Source organism: Podarcis bocagei (genome assembly GCF_964188305.1).
Source record: "Podarcis bocagei genome assembly, chromosome: 17".
In the NCBI taxonomy this organism is placed as follows: Eukaryota; Metazoa; Chordata; class Lepidosauria; order Squamata; family Lacertidae; genus Podarcis; species Podarcis bocagei.
In genome coordinates, this window is record NC_138143.1 from 31,266,211 (window position 1) to 31,292,961 (window position 26,751).

The window sequence follows — 26,751 nt, forward strand, 5'->3', positions numbered from 1 at the left end:
GTTTGCTGCTGTTTAAAACATGGGGAGACGAAACCTCATTTGCCGATCTACTAAAAACTACCCCCATGGTCTACCAATAGATCACGATCTGCCTATCCCTGCAATATGGTACTTGGAGCAGGAAAATGTGATGCACCATTGATGTGTCATGGCTGCCAGTGCTTACCCAGCAACATTGTACCAAGGGAGGAAGTTATAGATGAATCAGTGTTCTCTGATGCAGCGTGGGTTATGGGTGCAGCAGTATCCCAGAAGCATCGCCATTGCCCAGAAAGCACAATCCCACCCCTGAACCCTGACTCACTGAACAAAGAGGAGGCCAGGATGTCAGCAGGCAGTGCTAATATACTATCTCACAGTTGGGAACAGAATACCTGTCCTTAGTTTTGGGAGCTGATTGAGACAATATATGCCCTTCCTTTCTGGTGTAAGAGTGAACAGTGCTCTTCCAGTTTTGATTTAGAAAACATGTGGCTTGAGTATCAAAACTTTGGCAAACATTGCCTTAATATTAGTCCATGCTTAAGTCTTCCAAGGATCATGGATCTGTTGTGTGTGTTTACAGGAAAATGAGTTTAGAGGTGTGAGTGAAATTGTTTCTGGCCCAGTTGTGCTCGCAGGCATCTTAGCATGCCTTAGACTTCCATGTGCTTGTTGATCAATAAGATCAGAGCAGAAGAAACTGGATTCCTCTCCAGGCTTCTTGATCAGGGCTGTTTTTATTCAGCATTGGAACCTGCACGGCACCAGAGGCCAGATGTAGCAAGGACAATGCACAACAGGGGCCATTTGTTCATATACGACTCCCAATCCAGTAAGGTATATGGAGGCAGATCTTGCATCAGCACTTGAATTGTCCAAACTGGATTGAGACTAGCAAGTGCCTTGTGTAATAAGCGAAAGCGGAGAAAGCCAGACAGGCTTTTTATTAGAAAGCTAAGGCTGCCTGAGGAGTATTTATGGTAACAGGTTTTTTTCTAGGTAGCTTTGGAAAGAAGGTGCCTTTGGGCTTTTACATTTGAATGGAAGATATAATTTGAGATCGGGACATTCTGTATGGTACACATTACTGCTTTTCTCCCCTTGCGTGCCGAGTTGTATATGTGTTCACTCAATTTGTTCCAGCAGACGAATCTGAATAGTTGGTGAAGCCTGAGTTTGAGGTGCTGAACATTCCCCATTGTCGGCACTAATAGGAATGTTTCTCTTTCTTTTGTCCGATTTGCTTGTGTAGGAACTGCTGGTTGCTACTGCATTTAGTTTGCAATGGAAGATTTTTTTAAAAAAATGATGTTTTGGTGCACAAAGAAGTGTGACTTGAAGTCTTGTAACACCAGCAAAGGAAGACTTATGTTGATTTTTTGGTCTTTCCTTTTGTTGTGATCCTGAATGAAACATATTGATACTTGGAATAGAAAAGTTATGTATGCCCCCTGCACTGCAGTTGGAATCTGGAGGGTAAACTGGCCTAGAATTTGGTCTAGGGAGGGTTAGGAATAGCAAATAATTTCTATCTGTGAAGCAATGCAGATCTGGGCCTGAGCGGAATTGGGATGGGAGAATTACGGAAAGTTTCAGGTAAGATGCTATAAGTTCCTTGGAGGATGGGTGAGAAATGAGTGCAATAAACAAGCCTAGTCAAACTTTACTCAGTGCTGGATTTCTCTGCAGTAGAAGTAGCCAATTTGGTGCTCTCCCGATACTGAGGGCTACAGCTCCAATCCGCTCCAGCCAGCATAGCCAGCAGTCAGGGGTGATGGGGAGTTGTAGTCCACAACATCTGGAGGGCTTTCCTGTGGCTTTCCGATTTTTTCCACTTTGAGGGAGGCCTCTCCCGTGAAGAATCTACCTGCATGCTGCAAATAGGTTTGTGGGGCATATTCTAGGGAGAATACAGTGGTACCTCGGGTTACATATGCTTCAGGTCACATACGCTTCAGGTTGCACACTCCACTAAGCCAGAAATAGTGCTTCAGGTTAAGAACTTTGCTTCAGGATAAGAACAGAAATCGGGCTCTGGCGGCGCGGCAGCAGCAGCAGGAGGCCCCATTAGCTAAAGTGGTGCTTCAGGTTAAGAACAGTTTCAGGTTAAGAACACACCTCCGGAACGAATTAAGTACTTAACCCGAGGTACCACTGAACTCATCTTGCCCAGGGTACTGGGGGGGCTCTCAGTGTTTGCCCACATGAACTGAAGATCACACTGTAGAATACAGTCTGCGCTCTCCTACAGCTGCATTGAAGGGGGTCAGACCTCACCTGGAGTACTGTGTCCAGTTCTGGGCACCACAGTTCAAGAAGGACACTGACAAACTGGAACGTGTCCAGAGGAGGGCAACCAAAATGGTCAAAGGCTTGGAAACGATGCCTAATGAGGAACGGCTAAGTGAGCTGGGCATGTTTAGCCTGGAGAAGAGGAGGTTAAGGGGTGATATGATAGCCATGTTCAAATATATAAAAGGATGTCATATAGAGGAGGGAGAAAGGTTGTTTTCTGCTGCTCCAGAGAAGCGGACACGGAGTATTGGATCCAAACTACAAGAAAGAAGATTCCACCTAAACATTAGGAAGAACTTCCTGACAGTAAGAGCTGTTCGACAGTGGAATTTGCTGCCAAGGAGTGTGGTGGAGTCTCCTTTTTTGGAGGTCTTTAAGCAGAGGCTTGACAACCATATGTCAGGAGTGCTCTGATGGTGTTTCCTGCTTGGCAGGGGGTTGGACTCGATGGCCCTTGTGGTCTCTTCCAACTCTATGATTCTATGATAACCACAGCTGCATTGAAGGGGGTTGGACTTGATAACCATTGGGGTTCATTCCAACTCTGCAATTCTATGATACACTTTTAATAAATAAAATAAAAGCGAAACTGGTGCTTTTATTTAGGCTGGTACCCTTAGGGCTGAAGGGCTGAAGAATATCAGCTCTTAAGCCTCAGCAACCCAAAATAATTTCCAGCCAATATGCTTTGGGGTAGAAAGGACTAGCTCTGATGAAGGTTGCTCATCTGGTCTCCCCACATCCCTCCCTGGTTCCCTAGATTGGAGCCGCTGCTTCTTTCTTGGCTTCAGTCCTAGACAAGTATGTAGGAATTATTCAAGCATGTGTTTTTAAAGATACTGGCTCTGGCTGTTTGTGACTGAGAAAGCTTCAGCCAATGTTGACAAATCAGCTTATTTATAATGCTGTCTTGGAGAGGTGCAGCGGAATGGCCCCAGACTCTAATTACAGGCTCTTATTGACTGGATCGATCTCTAGCGCCGTATTTAAGCAGCCCACTTAGTGTAATAAAGGCAGCTTCCTCTTCATCCCTCTCTCCCAGATGTATATCTTTCTGCTAGCAGATTGTACTTTTTATGAGCGTATTCCAGACATAGTCCTCCCAGCTGCTCTAAATGAATTGGCCAATATCCCCCAGTTCCTTCAGCTGGAATGAAGATTAAAGACCTGTCTAGGCTAAACGTGTGGCGAGGATGTTGCATTCCATCAGATCTCTGGCTGGTGTAGCTCAGTTCTAAAAAACCCGACGACGGTTGCCTTAATTTGGATGTGCCTTGCATATCTTCTGAAATGAGAAGAGAAAGGAGGTTGTTGAAGCTGTGTGGTTTCTTCTTTCAACAAGCCTTGAACTTCCTTTGCTCCTTCTTACATTTGGTCAAATAAACTCAAGTCTCTTGTGAAAGGGGGCTTATTTGTATGTTATATAAAGGGATTAAATGGTTCCTCTGGTAAGAGTTTTCAGGTGTGGGCATGCACCACCAGGGGAGATTTAATTTAAATCAAATTGATTCACGATTTAAATCACAATTTAACTGACTAGTCAGTAAGACTTGATTTTTCATTTTTCTACAGAAAGACTCATTCTTGCTGGTATAATCTTATAATAATAAATTTTCAGAATAGTTTTTATAGCCATATCAAAAATTACTGATTTGGTTATACTATTAGAAATACATAGACAGATCATTGTGAAATCATTGCAAGGTTTAATAAGTTAACTGTTTATATTTGGACAACTTTTCTGCTGTACTTTATTGGAAGGAGGAAAATAATCATTTCCTTAATAACAATTTAAACAACTTATTTACCTAAAACAATAACATTATAGCATATGTTTGTTAACTGATGTGGTTAAACAAAAAAAACAAAAAAACAAAACTTAGACTGAGTTTTAGCACACATGAAAAACTTAAAACAAATCCTTATTTCCTGATGAATAGTCTTTTTGGACTATAATATAATTTAAATAGAAAACTATATTTAGAAAGATTTTTCCTCCAAAAGCATTTTATTTAAAAAATCTGATTTAAATTTTAAAAATCTGATTTTTTAATATATATATATATTTAAAAATCATTGATTTTTATCCACCCTGTGCAGCACACATAGAACAAAACCAGCTCTTTTCTAATCTCTTGCATGGGAATGACTGCGGTGTAGCTCAGGGCCATAGGGGAAGGGGAGCCCCCAGTGCAGCTCCTGCGGGGGGGGGGGGCGCTGAAAAAAATTCTAGTTGTTTGCAATTATATCTATCTCGTTAAATTCAATTGAGTTCCTATTGAACAAGAGAAAAGAAAGCCCCATTTGGGATCTGAGGCATAAAGATGTAGAAAGAAAGTTACATGTTGCAGGGAGTTAGTACAGTGCATAGTAAGCCCATGGAACTTGCTGCCACAAGGTGTGGTGATGGTCACCAATTGAGAAGACTTTAAAAGGGATTAGACCAGGGGTCAGCAAACCTTTTCAGCAGGGGGCCGGTCCACTGTCCCTCAGACCTTGTGGGGAGCTGGACTATATTTTGAAGAAAAAAATGAACTACCGTATTTTTCGCTCTATAAGACGCACCAGACCATAAGACGCACCTAGTTTTTGGAGGAGGAAAGCAAGAAAAAAAATATTCTGAATCTCAGAAGCCAGAACAGCAAGAGGGATCGCTGCGCAGCGAAAGCAGCAATCCCTCTTGCTGTTCTGGCTTCTGGGATAGCTGCACAGCCTGCATTCGCTCCATAAGACGCACACACATTCCCCCTTACTTTTTAGGAGGGAAAAAGTGAGTCTTATAGAGCAAAAAATACGGTAATTCCTACGCCCCACAAATAACCCAGAGATGCATTTTAAATAAAAGGACACATTCTACTCATGTAAAAACACGCTGATTCCTGGACAGTCCATGGGCCGGATTTAGAAGGCGATTGGGCCGGATCCGGCCCCTGGACCTTAGTTTGCCAGTGTGGTGTAGTGGTTTAGAGTGGTGGACTTGTAATCTGGTGAACTGGGTTTGCTTCTCCGCTCCTCCACATGCAGCTGCTGGGTGACCTTGGGCTAGTCATACTTCTCTGAAGTCTCTCAGCCTCACTCACCTCAGAGTGGTTGTTGTGGGGTAGGAATGGAAAGGAGAATGTTAGCTGCTTTGAGACTCCTTTGGGTAGTGATAAAGCGGGATATCAAATCCAAACTACTACTGCTACTACTACTCTTCTTCTTCTTCTTCTTCTTCTTCTTCTTCTTCTTCTTCTTCTTCTTCTTCTTCTTCTTCAGCCAATGCAATTCTGGGCTGCATCAATAGGAGTATAGCATCTAGATCAAGGGAAGTAATAGTGCCACTGTATTCTGCTCTGGTCAGACCTCACCTGGAGTACTGTGTCCAGTTCTGGGCACCACAGTTCAAGAAGGACACTGACAAACTGGAACGTGTCCAGAGAAGGGCAACCAAAATGGTCAAAGGCCTGGAAATGATGCCTTATGAGGAACGGCTAAGGGAGCTGGGCATGTTTAGCCTGGAGAAGAGGAGGTTAAGGGGTGATATGATAGCCATGTTCAAATATATAAAAGGATGTCACATAGAGGAGGGAGAAAGGTTGTTTTCTGCTGCTCCAGAGAAGCGGACACGGAGCAATGGATCCAAACTGCAAGAAAGAAGATTCCACCTAAACATTAGGAAGAACTTCCTGACAGTAAGAGCTGTTCGACAGTGGATTTTGCTGCCAGGGAGTGTGATGGAGTCTCATTCTTTGGAAGTCTTTAAGCAGAGGCTTGACAACCATATGTCAGGAGTGCTCTGATGGTGTTTCCTGCTTGGCAGGGGGTTGGACTCGATGGCCCTTGTGGTCTCTTCCAACTCTATGATTCTATGATTCTTCCTATGGATTAGACAACATAATGTAGGATAAAGCTATAAGTGGCTGTAAGCTATAAGTCCTGATGGCCATATGCTACCCCAAAGATCAGAGGCAGCATTCTCTGAAATACCAGTTGCTGGTAGGGTGGGAGGCAGGCAGAAGGGGGCGGGCATAGCCTGCTTGTGGTGTTCCAGAGGGGCATTGGTTGGCCCCCGTGAGAAACAGGATGCTGGACTGAGAAGCTTTTGGGATGCTCTTGAAACATGTCTGCAGCTGATAATGCTGCCAATGGAAAATAGATGTGGCAGTCTGCCCTTCCTCAAGGGCATTTTTCATACAACTTAAGAGGCGCAGGTATGTGAAACATCACTTTCTAAATTAAATATGGGAAGTGGCTTAGAGGAAACTCCTGAATACCTACAGCCTCCTTTCCCCCCAAGCCTCCCAATGTTTCCTATTGGATTTGCTTGGTATCTGTGGGTCCACCAGATGGCACTAGGCCACCGTGGTAGCAGCACACCAGTTGTGTTGGACTATCTTATCTCCTGTGGGACTAGAGACGCCCACTGCCTGTAATTAATAATAAAACAGGAAGCGTGGAATAGATTTTATCTCTGAGTCATAGCTCTCCCTCTTTTCTCTAGCTGTAGTCCCATTTTGGAGGTTTCTGCTTCATCAGTAGCTGCATCTGAAGGAATGGTGTAGTCTCTTAATAACCTTTCTGAAGGTTTAGTAATAGATGGTGGGGGGTCAATTCTAATTTTCTAGAAGAAGAGCTCACCACGAACCTCTCCCTTGTTCTCTCAGAATGCCAATGGCGTCCACCTGAGAAGTGGATGAGATGAGCTCCTGTGAACTCTGGCTAGAAAAGAAGCTCTGGTGGTAATCATAAGAAGCTATAAAACTATAGAGGTTTTTTTTTTATTTAACCCTATGAGTTAAACTTGGCTCCAATAGTTCACTGTACAGCTCTGACCATTCTGCCACCTTGCTCCTCCTTCTCCCCATCCCAGTAAGCATCAGTGAGGCTATTGCTGTGGCTTTCCCTCAACTGGGCTTCTTCTGTAGCCCAAGGGCAACTATCAGAGCTGATGTTTCTGGCAGGGAGGAGAGAAGCAGAACCCTGTAGCCAGCGTGGTGTAGTGGTTAAGAGCGGTGGACTCGTAATCTGGTGAACCGGGTTCGCTTCCCCGCTCCTCCACATGCAGCTACTGGGTGACCTTGGGTTAGTCACACTTCTCTGAAGTCTCAGCCTCACTCACCTCACAGAGTGTTTGTTATGGGGGAGGAGGGGAAAGGAGAATGTCAGCCGCTTTGAGACTCCTTAGGGGGAGTGAAAGGCAAGATATCAAGTACAAACTCTTATTCTTATTCTTCCTCTTCTCCCTTTCTGGCCTTTGGAAGGGGAACCAGGCAGGGCTTCCACCTGCTGTAATCTTCTCTGAGCTGTGTGTATGTCTAGTCAGCTGATGGGTGAATCCAGAGTGTGTTTCTTTGCTCTATAGTTCCAGGAGTAAAGGTTACCTGGTTTGGATCTGAACGAGAGAGTGCCTGGAAGTGTCACTTACTCTCCTGTAAGCTTCTTGTGATGGACAGGATATAAATATATCAAAACCAGCCCAGTGCCTTGTAGTTTCAGACTTACTAGGGGTAAACTGAACCTGATGGCTTCTTGTCTGTATTTTTTTTTGTTTTTTGTTCAAAGGCCACCATATCTGGTAATCAGAGCTTCCTGGTTTGTTTATTACTGTGTCATTTCATAAATATGTATCATCTTCCTTTTCTGAATAGAAATATTTTATTCAAAATGGTGGGCAAAAATATAAGAAAAGCACAACATTATAATAGCAGGAGAGATGATAAAGCAGTGAAAGGAGAACAAAATATTAGACCACCTGCCTGAAAGTAGGAAGAGAGGAGACAGTCAATTCTCAACAGAGAGAGGATCCCACAGCAAAAGTGAGCAGGTCCTGTCTCTGGTATACAGCAGCCATCTTCCTGGTGGTGATGGGCAAGAGAACAGAGTTATCATAAAACACGGGCAGGTTCATGTGGGCCTTAAGGTGACACTTTCCTCAATCTGTTTTTGGTGCTTCAAAGACTAGTACTAGCACTTTGGGCCCAACTTGCACTTTGGGCCCACTTGAGGTAGTAATAATAATAATAATAATAATAATAATAATTAATAATAATAATTTATTATTTATACCCCGCCCATCTGGCTGTGTTTCCCCAGCCACTCTGGGCGGCTTCCAACAAAACACCAAAATACAATAACCTATTAAACATTAAAAGCTTCCCTAAACAGGGCTGCTTTCAGATGGTTGCATTATTATCATTTTTAAATTGGATACAACAGGCCGAGGTGGAGTGGGGGCAAACAAAATGGGAAAAGTGCAGTAGTGGTGGATTTTAAGCTTTTCCTCCTGAACGGCAGTCCTGACAAGAATTGCCTCTAGCTGTTATTTGACTTGCGAAGGTTGCTTCCATTGGCACCAATAGGAGCTCCCTTCTCAGGCCAAACAGCAGAGTGCTTCTTGGAGCGATGGTGCAATGATTTGATGGTTGCCAAAAGCATACATCTGTTTGCTTAAAAAAACAAGGTGTGTGTGTGTGTCTTGGTGAATCATTAATATTGCTTGTCGGTGTTTTGAGGTGTTAAAAAAAGAAAGAAAGATGCAGCAGTAAACATTTGTAAAAGGCCGTGCTTGCTTCCTGGCTGTCATGTTCGCTTCTGTTCTCAACTTTTTGTTGTCTACTGCAGTATTTTCATATTATTGTGACTTAAGAGTTTTGATTGATATTTGTTTATATTACTTTGGATTGTTTTTAGCCCTCTGGTGGGCCATCTTGAGCGCCTCATTGAAAAGCAGGAAAGAACTGGTTTAAAAAGTAAACAGTGTGTTTTTTGTTTTGGTAATCTAATCTTGAAAATATCTCGCAGTACCCCTTTATCAAAATCTTAAATGATGCCCCTGCTGTTGCTTCTTCTGCTCAAGACCACTCTAGCCTCTTTGCCTGATTTTTGTCTGCTCAAAATTAGCTGTTGTTAGAACAGTAGAGTCTTCAGAGGTTTTCATGATGAGTACAGCTAGTACTTCAGGAAGTTACCCCAAGCCATATGCCACCAGCGGCATATGCCTTGCAAATGTAACGCACATACGGTCGTGGCAAAAAACCCCACTGCTTATAATATGTGTAGGTAGTTCTGAAAGCACTGCGTTCACACGGCATTTAAAAAAAATACACAGCACCACCACCTAAAATCCAAGGAGATCTGGCTTCATATGTCTGCAGTTCCACCAAGTTTTTTAGGTTTAATATGTAAGTGTAGGTGGGTTTAAGATGGTCAGCTGTGTGCAGAATAAGCAGCCAGATCAAAAATAATCGAAATATATGCTTAATATGCATGTAATGAAAATGAGTGAACACAGATGTGGCTCTCACAAGCAGGTGCATTTGTGCATTTTCTCAGAATAGTTTCCAATGTTTAATCACAGCATATTCATAAATAGGAGCATGCAAAGAAACTTTGCGTCAAAACATTGTGTGTGTGTGTGTGTGTGTGTGTGAGAGAGAGAGAGAGAGTTGTATGCAGACCTGTTTTTTTGTTTTTTCTTGTTATCTTTTTGCTTTGGAAAACACCAGACACCAGAACAGGGTTGAAAATTCAAGGATGAGATTTTACCCTGTATTGGAAATGAAGGGAGAGGGAGGGAGGGAGGGAGGGAGGGGGAGAGAGAGAGAGAGAGAGAGAGAGAGAGAGAGAGAGAAAGAAAGAAAGAAAGAAAGAAAGAAAGAAAGAAAGGACTTGTGAGTGAAATGGAAATGTATGTGCCTAAATGAAGCTGTATACTGTAGTTGGGTGTGAGTAGAATAAGCAGGCATGTTGATGATAGTGGATGCAATGTACAATAGGTGTAGAGTGGGAAAGAACCGAGTGAGAGGGAGATTTACAGTCTAATCTATGTGACTATGCATAAGAAACAGCAAGTACAAGACAGATTCTCTGCAGTGTATATGCAGATATGATTTCGGAGTTTAGCTAAGTGAAAGCTAACTCTTATTCAATAATTGGGAGTGGATAGGAGGATCTTATGCTCTCATATACCACAGGCTTTATCCATGGTTTAAAATCCCACTCACAGTTAAAGGGAGATGTCGGTGATTAAGGAATACCAGGCCTCTCACTTAGCCAAGATTCTGACCTAGGGCTTGAAGCTGGGTTGTAAACCCTACTTAACTTGGTTAATCTAACTGCAAATTGTGCTATTTGCAGTTAGGGTGGGACTGGAGAATGAGCAGATACTGGAGAGAGAGAATATGTGACCTGAAATTTCAAGTAAGGGAGCCCCAGTATTACATCAGTATCAGCCTAATTGTATGTGAGACTTTGTTGAGCAGGGCCAGCTCTGCCGTTTGGCAGAGTGGGCAGTTGCCTCAGGGTTGCACAAGTGAAGAAGGCAATGCTCTGCTCCTTCGCCTCCCAAAAGACAACTAAGTCTTTGCTTTTTGACACTAGGGAGAACAACATACCGGGGGCCGGGGGAGAATGGGAGATGGGAAAGTAACAATGGGCAAATAAAAAAATTCCTTCCAGTAGCACCTTAAAGACCAACTAAGTTAGTTCTTGGTATGAGCTTTCGTGTGCATGCACACTTCTTCAGATACACCGTATCTGAAGTATCTGAAGTATCTGTGTATCTGAAGAAGTGTGCATGCACACGAAAGCTCATACCAAGAACTAACTTAGTTGGTCTTTAAGGTGCTACTGGAAGGAATTTTTTTATTTTGACTATGGCAGACCAACACGGCTACCTATCTACTACTGGAACAATGGGCAAATAGTAACTGATGTTAGCGCATCGGCTTCATCCAGCTAGCGAGAAAGATGGAAGGCGGAAAGCCAAAGGTTCCATGAGGAAAGTGGGTTTTGAGGAGGGGTTTGACAGAAAACAGAGGCCTTTTTTCAGGTGTTTTTTAAAAGTTATTATGTGAAGGGTGGTGAATTAGCTCTGCCTTACCCCCACAATGCCTGTTTTCAAGTTGGAAGGAGATTGTCTGCCGTGTGGAACCTATTGTCTGAGAGGAGGGTTTCTATGCAGTTTGGAATCCCTTTGTTTCAAAGCGTGTGGGTGAAGGAGGTTTCAAAAACCGTGGGGTGTCTCCATGGATACAAGAGGGTCTCCGTTGCAGATGGTCCCTTTGCCAGCTCAGAGAAGGTGACCAAAACTGTCAGATCTCACACTTGTCTCCACTATTCCCCCCACCTCCCTAGGGTGGGAACTTAGGAGTTTAAATAATGCTTGAACAGGGCTTGGACACTGCGTAGATCCTCTGAGAAAGAATTCCAGGCATAAGAGCAGCAAGGAAGAATGGGAGAACCATGGTTAGAGTGTCATGCTAGCATTGGGGGCAACCCAGGTTCAGTTCCCGAGCCAGCAATGAAGCTCCCTTGGTGACCTTGGGCCAGTCACCCTCAGCCCCTCCTACCTCACTAGTGATGTGAGGATGAAATGTTTGCAGGTTGAGGTGCAGAGGAAGAACCATGTATGCCACCTTAGAATGAATCACAGATTCAGGTGAACTTCCACTGTGCAGAGGTGGCTGAAAAACAGCAACCTGAGTAGCAGCTGTTGCCAGGTAGTCTACCTGGTCTGTCTTTTCACTGCTTCTGTCCTCCACTTCAGCTGTCTGTGTGCTTTGCTGTGTTCCAAGACTGGTTAGTGGCCTTGGCACATGCAGGAGACGACAGTTTCCAGACACAGTGGCTGTATCTCTGCCTGGAGCGGTACAGCTTGCGAGAGCAGAAATAAAATGCAGCCAGCTAGAACGTGCTGTTGCAGCCAGATTTTATTGTTGTGTCTCCTCTCTGTGTCTTCACACCCATCACTTCTTGAACTCGGGGACAAAAAGTACCCAGACTTTTAAGTGGCAAAATACACATATGGCTCAGTCACTTGTAAATGGTGTGTAGACATTTAAATGGCCATGTTTCCCTACTATGTACATGGGTATGGGGTCTCTATCCCTTTCCAGTTGTTGCTTCCAGGCATTTAATGAGGACTCTTCCTTCATTGTCTGCTTGATTAAATCTTTTTTATAAAATAAAATAATGACCCGGTTTCTAACCGATTTAACTTGGCAGGTGCTGTTTTATTGATTTTGTGTTGACATCCAATTGTTTTCTCTTTATACTGTTTCTGTTATTTCTTGTTGGTACTGAGTTATTTGTATCTACCTTGCTGTTGAAATCCAAGGTTTGCTTACCTTCGAGAACATAAGAACATTAAAAAAGAGCCCCGCTAGATCAAGCCAATGACCCATCTAGGCCAGCATCCTGGTCCCACAGTGGCCAATCAAACGCCTTGGGGCAGGGGTCTGCAACCTTTAAGACAAAAAGAGCCACTTGGACCCGTTTCCGAAGGGGAAAACAAACTGGGAGCCGCAAAACTCGTCATTATAAAAATAACTTTTTTGTCACTTTTTTATTATTTCTTTCTTTGATCCCTCAGAATTACTCCTCCTCATAGAAATAAACGTTAAATTAACAAGTTACCATTTTGTGTGTGTGTATTCTTCACTCCCCTTCAAAACAGTGACCAGCGTACATGCCCCCTTTCAATGCAGTGACCAGCGTACATGCCCCTTACAATGTAGCGGGAGGGCGGGAAGGTGACGTCGGGACTGTGCGTGACTACTGCATGCACCGCCCCCATGCGACGTCACAGCCAGTACAGCGCCCGCCACAGTGGGGAGTGTCGGGGCGCACAATGCGCCTCCTCCCCTCGCTAGTATCCACCCTGGAGCCGCAGCAAAGGTGTAAAAGAGCCACATGCGGCTCCGAAGCCGCGGGTTGCAGACCCCTGCCTTGGGGAAAACCTGCTACCAGGACCTGAGCAGAAGAGCACTCTCTTCTCCTGCATTTTCCAGCAATTGGCATTCATACGCCTAGTGCCTCTGACTGTGGAGGCAGCTCATAGTCAACATGGCTAGTAGCCATGGGTAGCCTTATCCTCTATGAATTTCTCTAATGCTCTGTCAATGCCATCAGATTAAGTGCATCACTACCTTCTCTAAGAGCGAGTTCCGTCGTTCAACTTATGTGCTGTGCAAAAAACAACAACAACCCAAAACTTTCTTTTATCTTTCTTGAATCTTTCTACATTCAGCTTCATGGGATGTCTACTAGTTCAAGTGTTAGGGAATTGGGGGGGGGAGGCTTTTCTGTATCCACTTTATCCATGCCTTGCATAATTTCACACACTTCTATCATGTTACTTCTTACTCCCCATTTCTCTTAAGTTAAAAGGTACAAATTGCAAGGTTTCCTCGTAGGGGATTTTGATCATTTTGGTTGCCCATTTCTGAACCTTAACCAGCTCTGCAATACTCCTTTTTAAGGCGATGTAACCAGAATTGTACATAGTATTCCAAATGCAGTCGCAGCCAGAGATTTGTATAATGGTATTATGCTATCTGAAGTTTGATTTTCAATTCCTTTCCTAATGATTCCTAGCATGGAATTTACATCCTTCCCCCCAAGCTATCTCACACTGGGTCTAAACCTATATTCAGCTATCCACTGCAACCCCAAGTTCTTGTTCCTAATCAGTCACTGCTAGTTCCGAACTCTTGACCACGTGTGTGGAATCCAGCACATGTGTGAAATTTTTCCCCAACATGCAACACTTGTTTACACTGAATTGCATTTGTCATTTTGCTGCCCATTCACTCAGCTTTGCAATGTCCTTTTGGAACTCTTCACAATCTCTTTTTGTTTTAACAACCTTGAGCAACCTATAGTATCAGCAGATTTGGGCACCTCACTGCTCAACACTAACTCTAAATGGTTTGCAAACAAGTTCAAAATCACAGGTTCCAATACGAATGGTTGGTGGGTTCCATTTTCTGCATCTCTATGTTTGAAATGCTAGGCAAATACACACACTTACATATGCCCATATTTTTAAACATGCACAAACCATTCGCAGATGACACATCTGGGGATATTCTCTGCCATATATATTCTACCAGAGTTCAAAATATAAAATCTGTATTGGTACCTAGGCGGTGTCTATATCGCAGCAGGTTTGCACTGATGTTTGTGTGTGACATGCGTTTCATGCTGTGGTTCAGTGCCATGCTACAAACACATGTGGTTGACTCTTTATCATGTTTCATACTGTTTTGCCAGTGTTGGCTATTTGGTTGTCCTTTACAGTGTTGCTTTTTTAAAAAAAAGATATTTTGTGGCAGTGACCAACTTTCATCATGACAGATACAGTGGTACCTCTGGTTAAGAACTTAATTCGTTCTGGAGGTCCGTTCTTAACCTGAAACTGTTCTTAACCACTTTAGCTAATGGGGCCTCCGACTGCTGCTGTGCCGCCGCCACCCAATTTCTGTTCTCATCCTGAAGCAAAGTTCTTAACCCGAGATACTATTTCTGGGTTAGCAGAGTCTGTAACCTGAAGCGTCTGTAACCTGAAGCGTCTGTACCCCGAGGTACCACTGTATACCCAGTGGTCCAAAATTGAGCAAGGAAAACGGGACAATCATCCCTCTAGGATACCCCAAACAGGATATTGCTTCAGCTTCTTAAATAAACCTGCTTACTTCACATTCTCTCATCCTCAAAGGGCCCTTAAAAATTATTTGCACGTAGTCCATGTTTCCATGAGCAGCTTCCATATGGTTCAGATAACATTTAAATAACAGAGCCATGTGTGAGAGTGACAGTCATGTGGGTCTTGATCATGGACTCATCACCTCTCCAGGAGGGAGAGCGGGGAAGACCCGGGTGGTCCATTCTCTCTTGTTTGGCTGAGTCATTTAAATGTCATCCAAACCATACTGGAGCTGCTTCCATGCAGCTCCCTGGCATTGTTTCAAAGGGTCCTTAAACGGTAAAGTTGGTAGGCATCTCTATCTGCGTTCATAGCAAGCAGCAATAGATTGAATGGGAATTTAGACTGCATTTCCACCATTTCCGTAAAGATGGTTCTGCTGTATTCTCTCCCCGCCCCACTGCCCAATGATCTTTGCTTTAAGACTCCCACCCACCCTCCAACGCTGCTTGAGTTAAATCAGAAAGATTCAAATGAGTAATTTTAAATTTAAATCCCCTTTTCCATTGCACTTTAGATATTCCTAGAAAAAGAAAGAAACATCACACATTTATTGGCCTGCTATAACCTTTACAAATGTTGATTTTCAATGGAATACAGCCATACAGGGGATATATATATATCATTGCTTAAATCATATAGAATTTTACTCTTTTCCTCCAACTTGTACCTGATATTACTTAAATGATAAATTGCTCTTTCCTTGTGACTTTTTTTCAGTTGTATAGGATAATAAGTAAACTGCACACATTCCACAATATATTTAAAAATACAGATTTCTGTTTACCTTTATTCCTGTGTATACATGAAATAACACTGAGCAAGACAACCTCTTGTAGATAACATGTTCAGAAATTTTTAGAAGCAAGCGTTGATAGACTGAGAAGTGCTTTTTTTCTATTAGATGGTTTGTAAATTTGGTTAGTAGTAATAAATATTTATGATTTTGAGAACTGTGCAAATTTCAGGCCCCAGACAGCTAGGGGGCATAAAAAGTCACCCGGATAAGCTCAGAAGAAGAACAATTTTATTGGGATTCCACAAAACTCTGATTTGAAACTACATCTTTCTAATATTTGACCTAAAGGCCAACATATAAACATATTTCATTTCTTATTAATGGTTATGCATTGGAAGAACTCATCGTTTTCTATTTTGTTATACAGTATTTCCACCCCTTTAGCTGTTTGTATCCTGTTGCCTATTGTAGGTTTCTGCCTCTAATATTCTTACTGTCTGGCATTAATTGTCTTACGGCATATACCAGTAAGCATAACAGAGAAAGCTATATTTAAAATGTCCCATGTGAACAGAAACTGACTTGTTTCATATGTGCCAAAACAGTTAAAAAAAACTTTTACTGGCCTGAACGGGAAACAAACTGGAAAAAGAGGTGAACATGATCTAGAATTGCACTAGAAAGTTTAATGATATGACTCCCTGTGGTTCACAACTCTTCCTCCAAATCTCTGTAGTCTTGAAATCCACAGACAAAGATTTTGTGATCAAAAATGGACAAAAGAAATAGCGCATTGGGATCATATAGTTTATTTTAAAAATCAACTCATTACTAGGAGAAAAGTCCTTTTCCAGTTCATTGTTAAGTCTAGAGAAGCACTGAGATAATAGGAAATGTCAGTTACCAAATGTTTCTATGGTTCCCACTGACTCTGAAATGTCCTTAAGGAAAGATATATGTACTCTCTACTGCTGAAACCTGTTAACTACTTAGCACAACTCCTGGCTGAGATAACTGGCAAGTGCAAGACTGTATTGTGCCATACTGTCCATCTTAAATCCCTTCCTTCCTTCTTTCCTTCCTTCCTCCCTCCCTCCCTCCCTCCCTCCCTCCCTCCCTCCCTCCCTTCCTTCCTTCCTTCCTTCCCCTCTCCATTTTCCAAAGAACAACTGTTGTATCAAGTTAGGGCCAAATATATTTAAAACAAGCTTGGAAAGGAGAAAACTGCAGCAATCCCTAAATGTGTCCTAGTTTAATAAAGAATTATGGCAGAAAAAGAAGAAATGCAAATTTTGCACACAAAATGTTGCTGTTTTGGTTTTGTGTTTGTGCTGGAAATAGCAAGGAGTTTACTAGCTGAACATTTTAGGTCAGGCTTTCTGCTGAATTTTATCTTTGAAGCAGGGTTCCCCCCACCCCTGTACAATAAAAGCTATTTCTTCCTGAATTCTTAATTTTTCCCAACTGGTCTGCTCGCTTGCTCTGTCTTCATGTTGCCTACCCTCCCCATCTTCCCCTTTTGGAAGCTGCAGAGAGGCATTTATATCATTTTGCTGTCATTCTCTTGCACTTTAATTAAAGATCTGTTTATCTGACTCTTGATTTTTCTGTCTGTCAGGGGGTCCTACCCGCCCTGTCCCTGCAAAATAAACCTTTGATTAAAGTGAATTAGTGACATTGTGTGTGATCCAGACCATTCATTTCAGATGGCTAAAGGCAAAAGGGAACAAATGTCCATTCACTTGCTTTACATAATGCAAAGTCATCCTGGGTTGACTGCAGGGTACGTAAGAGGCTTAGAAAGCAGAAACCTGGTTGTTGAGTGGAGCTAGCTGTAAAGACCACATTGCACTTATCATTTAAGCACTTGCTTTTGTTACCAGTTAGTTTTGGGGTCCAATTCAGAGCGAGGCCCCCAATTTTTAAGGCTGAAAAAAAAGGGTTATCTGAAGGGAGTGCCTTTCCCCATATATTCCCCTGTGGACCTCAATATAATTTGGAGAGTCTCTTCTGGTGTCCACAAAGTGTGGCTGGTGAGATCTGTGGTTGAAAGCCTGCTCAGAGAAGTATTTTTTATGTAGGCAAACTCACCAAGCTGACTTCTTCTCAGCCTTATTTAGCTGGGCCTTTGATGTGTGGAATTGGATGCTAGATCAGGTTGTTAATCTTGGTATACAACTGGCATCTATTTTAATGGTTTCTGCTGGAGCTTTTAATGACTGTTATTGTTGTGACTGATTTTTATTGGTTTTGCTCATGTTGCTTGATTTGTATTTGCATTTTTAATTATGAGCCTGTGTGAGAGCTGTGCCAGCGAAGAGGAAGATAGTCTGAAAATGAGAAAATAAATGTTGAATGCTTCGTGTTGTGTATCATCCTACGTTTTGCCACTTGACTATGGCCTAGTTCTTGCAAACAATAAATGAGGACGTATATCTGTATCTTAGCTGCAACACTTTAGATGGAAAGTGCAGTTCCCATGACTGAATCATTCACATAACACTTGGCCCATATCCTTGCACATCAAAAACTATATGACTGTCTGATTGACATCATAGTTCTCTGTGTGATGAGACATTTGTATTTGTGAAAGAGAATTCAGTTATGTGGGTCTTCTGTAATCATAGATTTGCAATCTCATCTGCTCTGCATGAGAAACAGACTCCTGCTTTTGTAAGGGCAGAGGAGATAGACATTGCTGTTTAAAACTATGGGTATTGCTGAAGGGTAATGGTCTGGTTCAACCTTCTCCAAACTAGTGCCCTCCGAGCACAATTCAAAGTGTTGCTGCTGACCCTTAAAGCCCTAAACGGCCTCGGCCCAGTATACCTGAAGAAGCGTCTCCACCCCCATCGTTCAGCCTGGACACTGAGGTCCAGCTCTGAGGGCCTTCTGGCGGTTCCCTCCCTGTGAGAAGTGAGGTTACAGGGAACCAGGCAGAGGGCCTTCTTGGTAGTGGTGCCCGCCCTGTGAAACACCCTCCCGTATGCACTGTGTACTTTATCTGTCCCTAATCTTTCAACATTCAGCCCACAAATTCTGGTGTTACTGGAGACAGAAAAAAAGCTCTTCTCTCCATCCACTTTCTCCATGCCATTAATAGTTTTACAGACTTCTATCATGTCACCTCTTACTCAACTTTAAACTAAAAAGTCCCAAATGCTGCAATCTCACAAGGGAGTTTGCTCCATCCCTGTTGATTATTTTTGTTGCTCTTTGGGGGGCCTTTTCCAAGTCTACAATAGCTTTTTGTCCTGAACATGTGCAGAATGTTTCTGTCATTTTTTTTATTACCCCTTTGTCACCACAGCCAGCACCTACCACTCCCCATTAAGGGAAATGATTTCCAAAGTAATTCTCCTTTAATTAAAAACGCCCGTGCCCTAACCCTGAGAGAGGCAGTGATAAAATCTTTGTTACCTCCCAAAATGAAGGGAGTTGAATAAACTGCCTGCTTTATTGTTCAGTGTTTCAGTTAGTGATGAAGCATACAGGCTGTTTTTTGTTGCCCGTTGCTATCTCAATTACACATTCAGACATTTCAATAAAAGCCACTTATTAGAACCCACTTAAAGTTGCTAAGTGATAGTAAATGCCAAATCCCAAATCAGGAAAGCACATAATAGGAACCATGTATTTGCATGCCTTGCTCATCATTCCTCTCAAAACTCAGAAGCTTTGTTTCAAGCAAAATCAGCCTTTCCCAAGAACAGCAGGGTTCCGTTTGTTATTGTTAGTGTTATTATTACTTAGGGAAATAAAAGGAATAACCCAAAGCCCTGGCCAGGAGCAATAGGGCAGAACAAAGCAGCAGATCTATCAGCACAGCAAAAGTCTTGCCATTTTGTGTCAGGGTACAAGGGTTGTGTGTGTGGTTCTACTGTTTTGCTGCACAAGGCCCAGTCGGGTACAACAAATGGGCCAGCTTTGGATCCATTTCCAACCCTGCTGTGCTCCATCGTTGGGCCTTATGATGGCTGCTGCTGCTGGGAACACCTCTGGCGATAGCTACACGTTTCTGCTACACGTTTAGTGGGCACAGTGGGGGCCTCCACCACCCTACCCACCCACACTGGTGGAGCCTAGCAGAGACAGATGCCTCTGCCTTATCCTGACCCCTTCCTGCAGCACAGCAAGAGATTAGGATTGCTCTGTCCATGTCCATTGTTTTATCTTGCAAATTATGCATCCATTATGTGGGACAGAACAGAGGCTTCAGAACATTTAGTTTCCCTTCATACACTTTTGACACTGAAGTAAATTTCATTTTTTTAAAATAATATTTTTGTTCATTTTCCAATACAAAATTATACAATCAGAACATCTTATTTATCACCAATTTCTCCTTTTTGACTTCCCTCAACTTGCCTGGTAATCCTTCATGTTACTTACTTCTTCCACATTTCTTAAATTAATATTGCACTACAATATTATTTTACTTTTTATGTTATTTTTAAAACAATATTTCTATCTTATCTTATCACAAAACTTCCTTAAAACTTACATATATTCTGTAAATTTTCTCCAGTCTTCTGTGAATCTCTGGTTGCGTCGATTCCGGATCCTTCCTGTTAATTTATCAAGTTCCGCATAGTCCATCATTTTCATTCTCCATTCTTCTATCGTAGGTAGCTCTTCTTGTTTCCATTTCTGGGCCGAAGTAAATTTCATTTCTGACAGACAGGTGGCTAGATAGGCTCCACGTGGAGGTGATGGCTAAGATCTACTGTGGCATAGTGACTGTGTATTGATTTACGAAGGCATGGGCATATTGGGTCTAGGGTACGTCAGGGATTGCCTGAACCCTAATATTCCAGCTCGATCACTGATATCATTTTCAGGAGTATTTTGGTCGTTTCTTGCGTTGGTGAGGCTCGTTTGACCACAATGAGAAATCGGGCCTTTAAAATCATTGGCCCAGTCTTGTGGAACAAACACCTGTAGAGATTCAGTAGGCGCCAACTTTTAAACTCCCACTGAACACTTTTCTATTCCACCAGGCCTATGCAGGCAGAGTACATCCCGCACAATCATCTATTTATGTTTGTTTTTAATTTATGTTTTGCTTTGAACTTGTTTTCAACTTTTTATGATGTTATTGTTTTTATATTGTTTTATGTTTTTATATTGCTGTAAACTGCCGTGATATATCTTTATGATACAGTGGTATGTAAATATTTTTATAGATAAATAATAAAAGACTTTTTAGCAATTAATGGTTGTCATTTATAATCATTAAGTACGTTTGATATATTTTGAGTAAAAAAAGTGAGTAAAGATGAAACCTAGTAGCAAATATATTAAGCCTGATTTGGGTTGTAGAAACCTAGTTTCTTTGTCCTCTTTAATATCCCCAGTTACAGTCAAACTTGTTACATTACATATTGTAGTTGTTTTATTAGGAGATAAAGCCTGAGCTCCCTATTAAACGTTGTTGTATTCAGTTTTGTTTGTTTTTTAAAGGGGAAAAAAGGCATTTGGGGAAATAGCATGTTCCAGAATATTTCAAATCTTTCTTTGGAATTGGGAAATCTCTTAATTCAATGTCACATATATTCCGGTCCCTGTGACATATTACTCCCACTTCAGTGTGGGAAGGAAACAAATTGCCAAATATGTCCTTTGATGGTTCTCCCACTGACCTGCTAGAAAATATAAGTTCCAGCCTGCAAGTAGACTGACGGAGAAGTAGAGAGATAATTTACACCAGCTCCTTTAAAAGATTCACCCCCCTCCCCATTCCCTACTGTTTTGGGAATTATTAGCATGCAAATCTGTTTTTTAAAATGGCAAGGGTAATTCTGTGTAAACAGCTTAAAATGTTTCTTTCCTTAACTGATGAGATTGGTTGTTATTTGGATATTACTGTTTTACCTAATTACCGAGCAGCTTCGTTTGGCTTCAGTCAGGAGGATATTTGTCACCATGCAATTAGCATAGGAGGTCGCATGGCTATTTTAAAAAATCATACATTTAAAGAATCAAGCAAGATTTCAGCATTGTCATGATTAGAATTATTCTGATTCAGGAATTGCGCCTGAAAAGTAGGTTTGAGGGGCAGGGAGACCGCCTGGGGCAAGGAGACCTTCTCCCCCAGGAGTGCTGAGGCTTGATTTGACAGTCAGCTGTCCAGTCACTGGACCAATGTGAATATCGCTTTCTGAATAATATATTCCTGTCCCAGAAGCACTTAAAAGAAGCATTCATTCAGAAGTGGCAGCATTTCTGATGGCCAAAGAGCCAGGGTTATGACTGGAATGGACATAGCCATTCCACCCATCTATCAGTGAAATACCATATTCTGGTGCATGCACCTCCAGCAATATAGCATGAATAATGTGTGAGGTGACCCAAAGAATTATGGTGCAAAAGCACTCTTCAAGCCCATCTAAGTGAATGCCTTCTTTCATATGAACTCCCTGAGATCTTCTATGGAGCCCTTGCTCCATCTTTGAGCTGTGGAGAACAGGGGTGGCAAGCAAGAACTGCTCAGTTGTGGCATAGCATTTTTTAAATGTCTTTCCTGAGGAAGTCTGCCAGGCTTAGCACCTTGACGATTTTAGGCAGCACTAGTTCCACCCTTTCCCCTTGCACTGGCATTGTCCCACTGCTCCTTGGGCTTCCTCTGACAAAATGGCCCCGCTGTTCCAGGATGACTTTGTGTCCTATTGGTTTGGTTCTGATTTCAGCCACTTCCAGCCATTGTAGCAGTGGTATGATTGCACCATCATTCATTCAAGACGGCAGCACTGTGCGTAACTCCTATTGGCTTCAGCGAAATTGGTTTCTGCTAAACAAGCAGAACATTGTGCAGTTGTTGGCATCTGTTTATCTTGGGAGATAGTGGATGGGTTAGCCATTAGGGGTAAAGTCAAACCGTTGGAGAGTTATAGCGCCTGCTGTGGCTGTAGAGACCGATACGGGAGAGACATGTTTTATTGCAGCTGGGGCAGGTGAAGGCATCCTGTTTCGCTGTTACATATGCACCATGGTGTTTCTTCTTTCAATGCAAATACTAGAAATACATATTTATATGGTAAACTAAATGATGTGCCCTGTCAGATAGGGTGTGTATCTTTGGGATCAAGGAAAGGCCTAAAGGGTGAAAATCTGAAAGCTGTAATGATATTAGTCATTTCCACATAATGCATGAAACATATTCTCTTATCCTGTTACTGGAAACCATTTTGGTCTTTGCGCACTTAAATGATAAGTAGTTGCTCTTGGGTATCACTGGTTCCTATAGGTACACAGACAGTAGTTTGAAGTACTGGTAAATCTCGAGAATTCATATAAGCGATAGATATCAAACTAGTAAAACACCTCAGCAATTGCCGCCTTGATACTGTTGCACAATTAAGGTTGGAAGCCACAAGGCCATGGTGACTGCCACTAATGCTTTTGTTTGGGGAAAATCCATAGTTCAGTGGTAAAGCACATGTTTTCTATCCAGAAGGTCTTGGGCTCAATCCTTGGCATTTTCAGGTAGGGCTGAGAAAGACTCCTGTCTAAAACCCTGGAGATCTGCTTCCAGTTAGTGTGAGCTAGATGGACCAATTGACTGACTTGGTACAAGGTAGCTTCCCTATGTTACAGTTTACTACAGATTGTTAGATGTAGAGCTGGGTGGGATACATCTTCTGATGGAGAGGACATAAAATTAATCCATTATTGCTTTCTATGTTATAAGAACTTTGTCCAGTACAAACATGTCACTTGGTTACTATAGTTTATTGGAAGGATTCAAAAAAAGGTTTTTTTAATTTTTTTGTCACTTGACTCGGGCTTAAAAACTGTGGTAATGGATTCTTCTCCTTTTGTTTGTGTAGAAAGCGGAGCCCTTCTGAAAGCGCCATAGGTAGAGTTTCTCCAACTCTGCATCACAAAGGCCATCTAGGATTTCTTTCCACAGTGAAGGGCAGGTCTTTACACCAGTGTTACAGTTTAACATCTCTAGGTATAGAGTTCCATTCATCTCAGCTAATTTAGATATCCAGTTCGGCCTAATTTATACAAATGGCTTGGGAGGCATCCAAAACTTTGGGAAGATCAGAAGCTAGCAGAGCCGTTTACTTGGACACTTGTTTTTATGTAGTCCTACATGGTTCAAGGTCTGCACAACACACAGCTCCTCCCCAAACAGACTCAACCATTCTTCTCCAGCGATGGCGAGTCCCTCTTTGAGAGAGGTAAAGGCACTTATGGAAGGAAGTTGGGCGTTGTGCGCCCTCCCCTGGGGGAGTTGCACATTGAATCCACCTTGTTTCATATTCCCAGAGGTGTTCCAGCCAGGAATGAACTTTTGGCCAGAAGTCTCATTCCCATCTCCCTGTCATGTAGCCTACATGACTTAATAATGCCACACTGAGTGTTCTCTTCTTGCTTGGTGGCCAGTGATGGATATTGTGGGATGGAGGGAGCATCACAGATTCATTACTACAGTGGTACTTCGGGTTAAGTACTTAATTCGTTCCGGAGGTCCGTACTTAACCTGAAACTGTTCTTAACCTGAAGCACCACTTTACCTAATGCGGCCTCCTCCTGCTGCTGCTGTGCTGCCAGAGCCCAATTTCTGTTCTCATCCTGAAGCAAAATTCTTAACCTGAAGCAGTATTTCTGGGTTAGCGGAGGCTGTAACCTGAAGCGTATATAACCTGAAGCGTATGTAACCCGAGGTACCACTGTATATATTATGTGGTGTCAGGGAACTTGACACCAGTCAGCTCTTTTCAGCACCTGCCCTGTGCTTTGAGTAGTGTCTGTTTCTTCCCTCAGGAATGTTTATTCTGTTTTATAGTCTGCTTGGAACAAAATACACGTGCCTTGTAACAGTTGGAATTGTTGCATTACATGTTCAGATTCTTGCAGTTGTTGGCAGAATGCTTGGAGGTGGGAGTCTAATCCTTCCATGGGTAGTTCACCATAAAAGGTTCTCTCTCTCTCTCTCTCTCTCTCTCTCTCTCTCTCTCTCTCTCTCCCCTACCCTCCAATATGTCGTCATCCTACAATCAGAGATCATGGCAGTACTTGCATTAATGAAACCTCCTTTGCAAGCAGGCTCCCAAATCTTAGTTTCATTGAAGGCTCAAATGTGAATCATTTAAACCTGACACTTAAGAAATTTCTAAGGATCCCAGTACCCTGGAATTCATGGAAGATTTAGTTTACTGTCAATAAGTGTAAAAGCCAGTTGTGAAGATTGTTGAATCTGTATCACTGATTGAGTGACACAGGTAGAATAGGATTTAAATAGTACTTTAATTTAAAGCATTTAAAGTATGAAAAGAATAATTCTAGTAGATGTTTCTCAGTACTTTCTAAGTGTCTAAGCTGATAATTAGAGTGCATTCTGTGTTCTATTGATAGAAAAGGTACAGTATATCTAAAAGCCTTCTTGATGATACTAAGGAACAAAATTGAGAATAAAACTTTATGTTGAGGTCCCACTCCAACCTCGGTGTGTGTGCATTGATTTGTACAGGTTCGTGTTAATAGACTATTAAACACACACATAATTAATATTAAGGAAAGATTGAAAATAAATGTGAGGTTTATCATATTGTGTCGTCATGTTAACATTACTTTATGGGGGGGGGGAGGAAATTCTTAACTTGAATATCTATTCCCAGCAGCTCCTAGAAGGCAGTCATTGTACTTGGGATGGCTCCTCTCACTGGTTGTGAAGGCAGGACCCCCTTGTTCAGATGATCTCACCTGGTGGGAAGGTCTTTTCCACCCTCCAGACCAGCTGGTGGAGCAAGGACTACCCTTCAACCTCAACAAAGACCCCATTACTGTAGCAGGGCTTCATGATTGACAGCCCACCATTCTGACAGGGCAAGAAGCTTTAGAAATAGAGAAGCACCTAAGGAGTGAATGAAGACAACAGCAATAAACACATTATCAATAGAAGAACAACAGTAAAGTGTGCTAGGAAATTCCCAGGAGGCCCTGACTGCTGCCTCATATGTATGGTGTTGTCAGAAGCCACTTGTACAAACATGACCAGGAGCCAGAAGGAAGAGGTAGGAACTCTTCTCCAGGAACCTCTCGGAATAGAATTTCACCGTTAAGGAGAGACCAAAGGAAAGACTACTTCATACAACACATAATCTGCTTTGGAATTCATTCATACAAAGTGTGTTGATGACCACAAACTTTATGTTTTTAAAGAGAATTACTCATCCATCGAGGACACTTCTGTTAGCCCACATAGCTACATTGAGCCACTCATGTTCAGACACATCTGACTACCAGAAGCTGAAGATAGGCAGGGAAGTGGTTGTTCCCTTCATGCTCCCAGAGACATCTGACTAGCCAGAATACCAGAGTATCCAGTTAGATGGTTGTTCTTACAATATTCTTTTGATGGAAGCTCTATGTTACTCTGGATCTTTCCCTTCCAATAAGGGAATACAGAGTAATGGCCTTATGAATCCACTTGTGAAAACTAGGTTACTTCAAATAAAGGTCAAATAGGTTAGTGAATTATTTTTGGACATGGACTGTGTACTTGTCAGAGCTTGTTTAAATTAATTGAAGCTGTCTGGCTTGCACCGGAATGCAAATTTATGGAATGATTTTCAACAGCAGAGTTGCTGAGCCTTTAATATGGTTAATTCTCCAGTGAGTTGTTGTATTATTCTACATCATTCTCCATTATAATTGTCTCTAATATTCTACAAAGGATACATTTGCTTACCCAGGCATTCTGTCCTAAGTGCAGTAAGCCCAAATCGTATCTACCTGGATGGTTTTAAAAGAGGATTGGACAAATTGATAGAGGATAAGACTATTAATGACTACTAGCTATGATGGTATGTTCTACACCAGCTGTCAGAGGCACTGTGCCTCTGAATATCAGCTTCTAGGAATTGCAAGAGTACAGGCAGCAACTGATTTATGCTTGTGCAGTATGTTTGCGACTGCGTATGCACTCATCGGCCCAAACCTAGAAGTGACCTAAAAGTGTCACCAAAGGGGCAGCACAGAGCAACCTTACACGGGCTTCACCCATGCGTGTGGGGGTCTGGAATGTGGCTCCCATGCAAATCTGTCGCGGCCTGTACAGTACTATTGTGTTCAGGTCCTCCCTGAAGCCTTTGCATGATACTGCACTAGGTGAAGCCTTTGGCCTGATCCAGTAAGTTCTACTCATGTTCATTCTGCCCTTCCTCCTCAAACCTGGTTCCATTCCAATACCCTCCATGCTCTTCCAAGCAGCATTGGATAGCATCATAAGCTGCGGGTGCATTTGAATCCTGAT

The 26,751-nt window shown here is 42.4% G+C and overlaps 1 protein-coding gene across 6 annotated transcripts in view; it reads left to right on the plus strand.

The window, feature by feature from the left end:
- LOC308576619 (PH and SEC7 domain-containing protein 3-like) overlaps window positions 1-26,751 on the plus strand; it is a 152,497-nt gene that overhangs the window by 66,653 nt on the left and 59,093 nt on the right. The window lies entirely within an intron of this gene.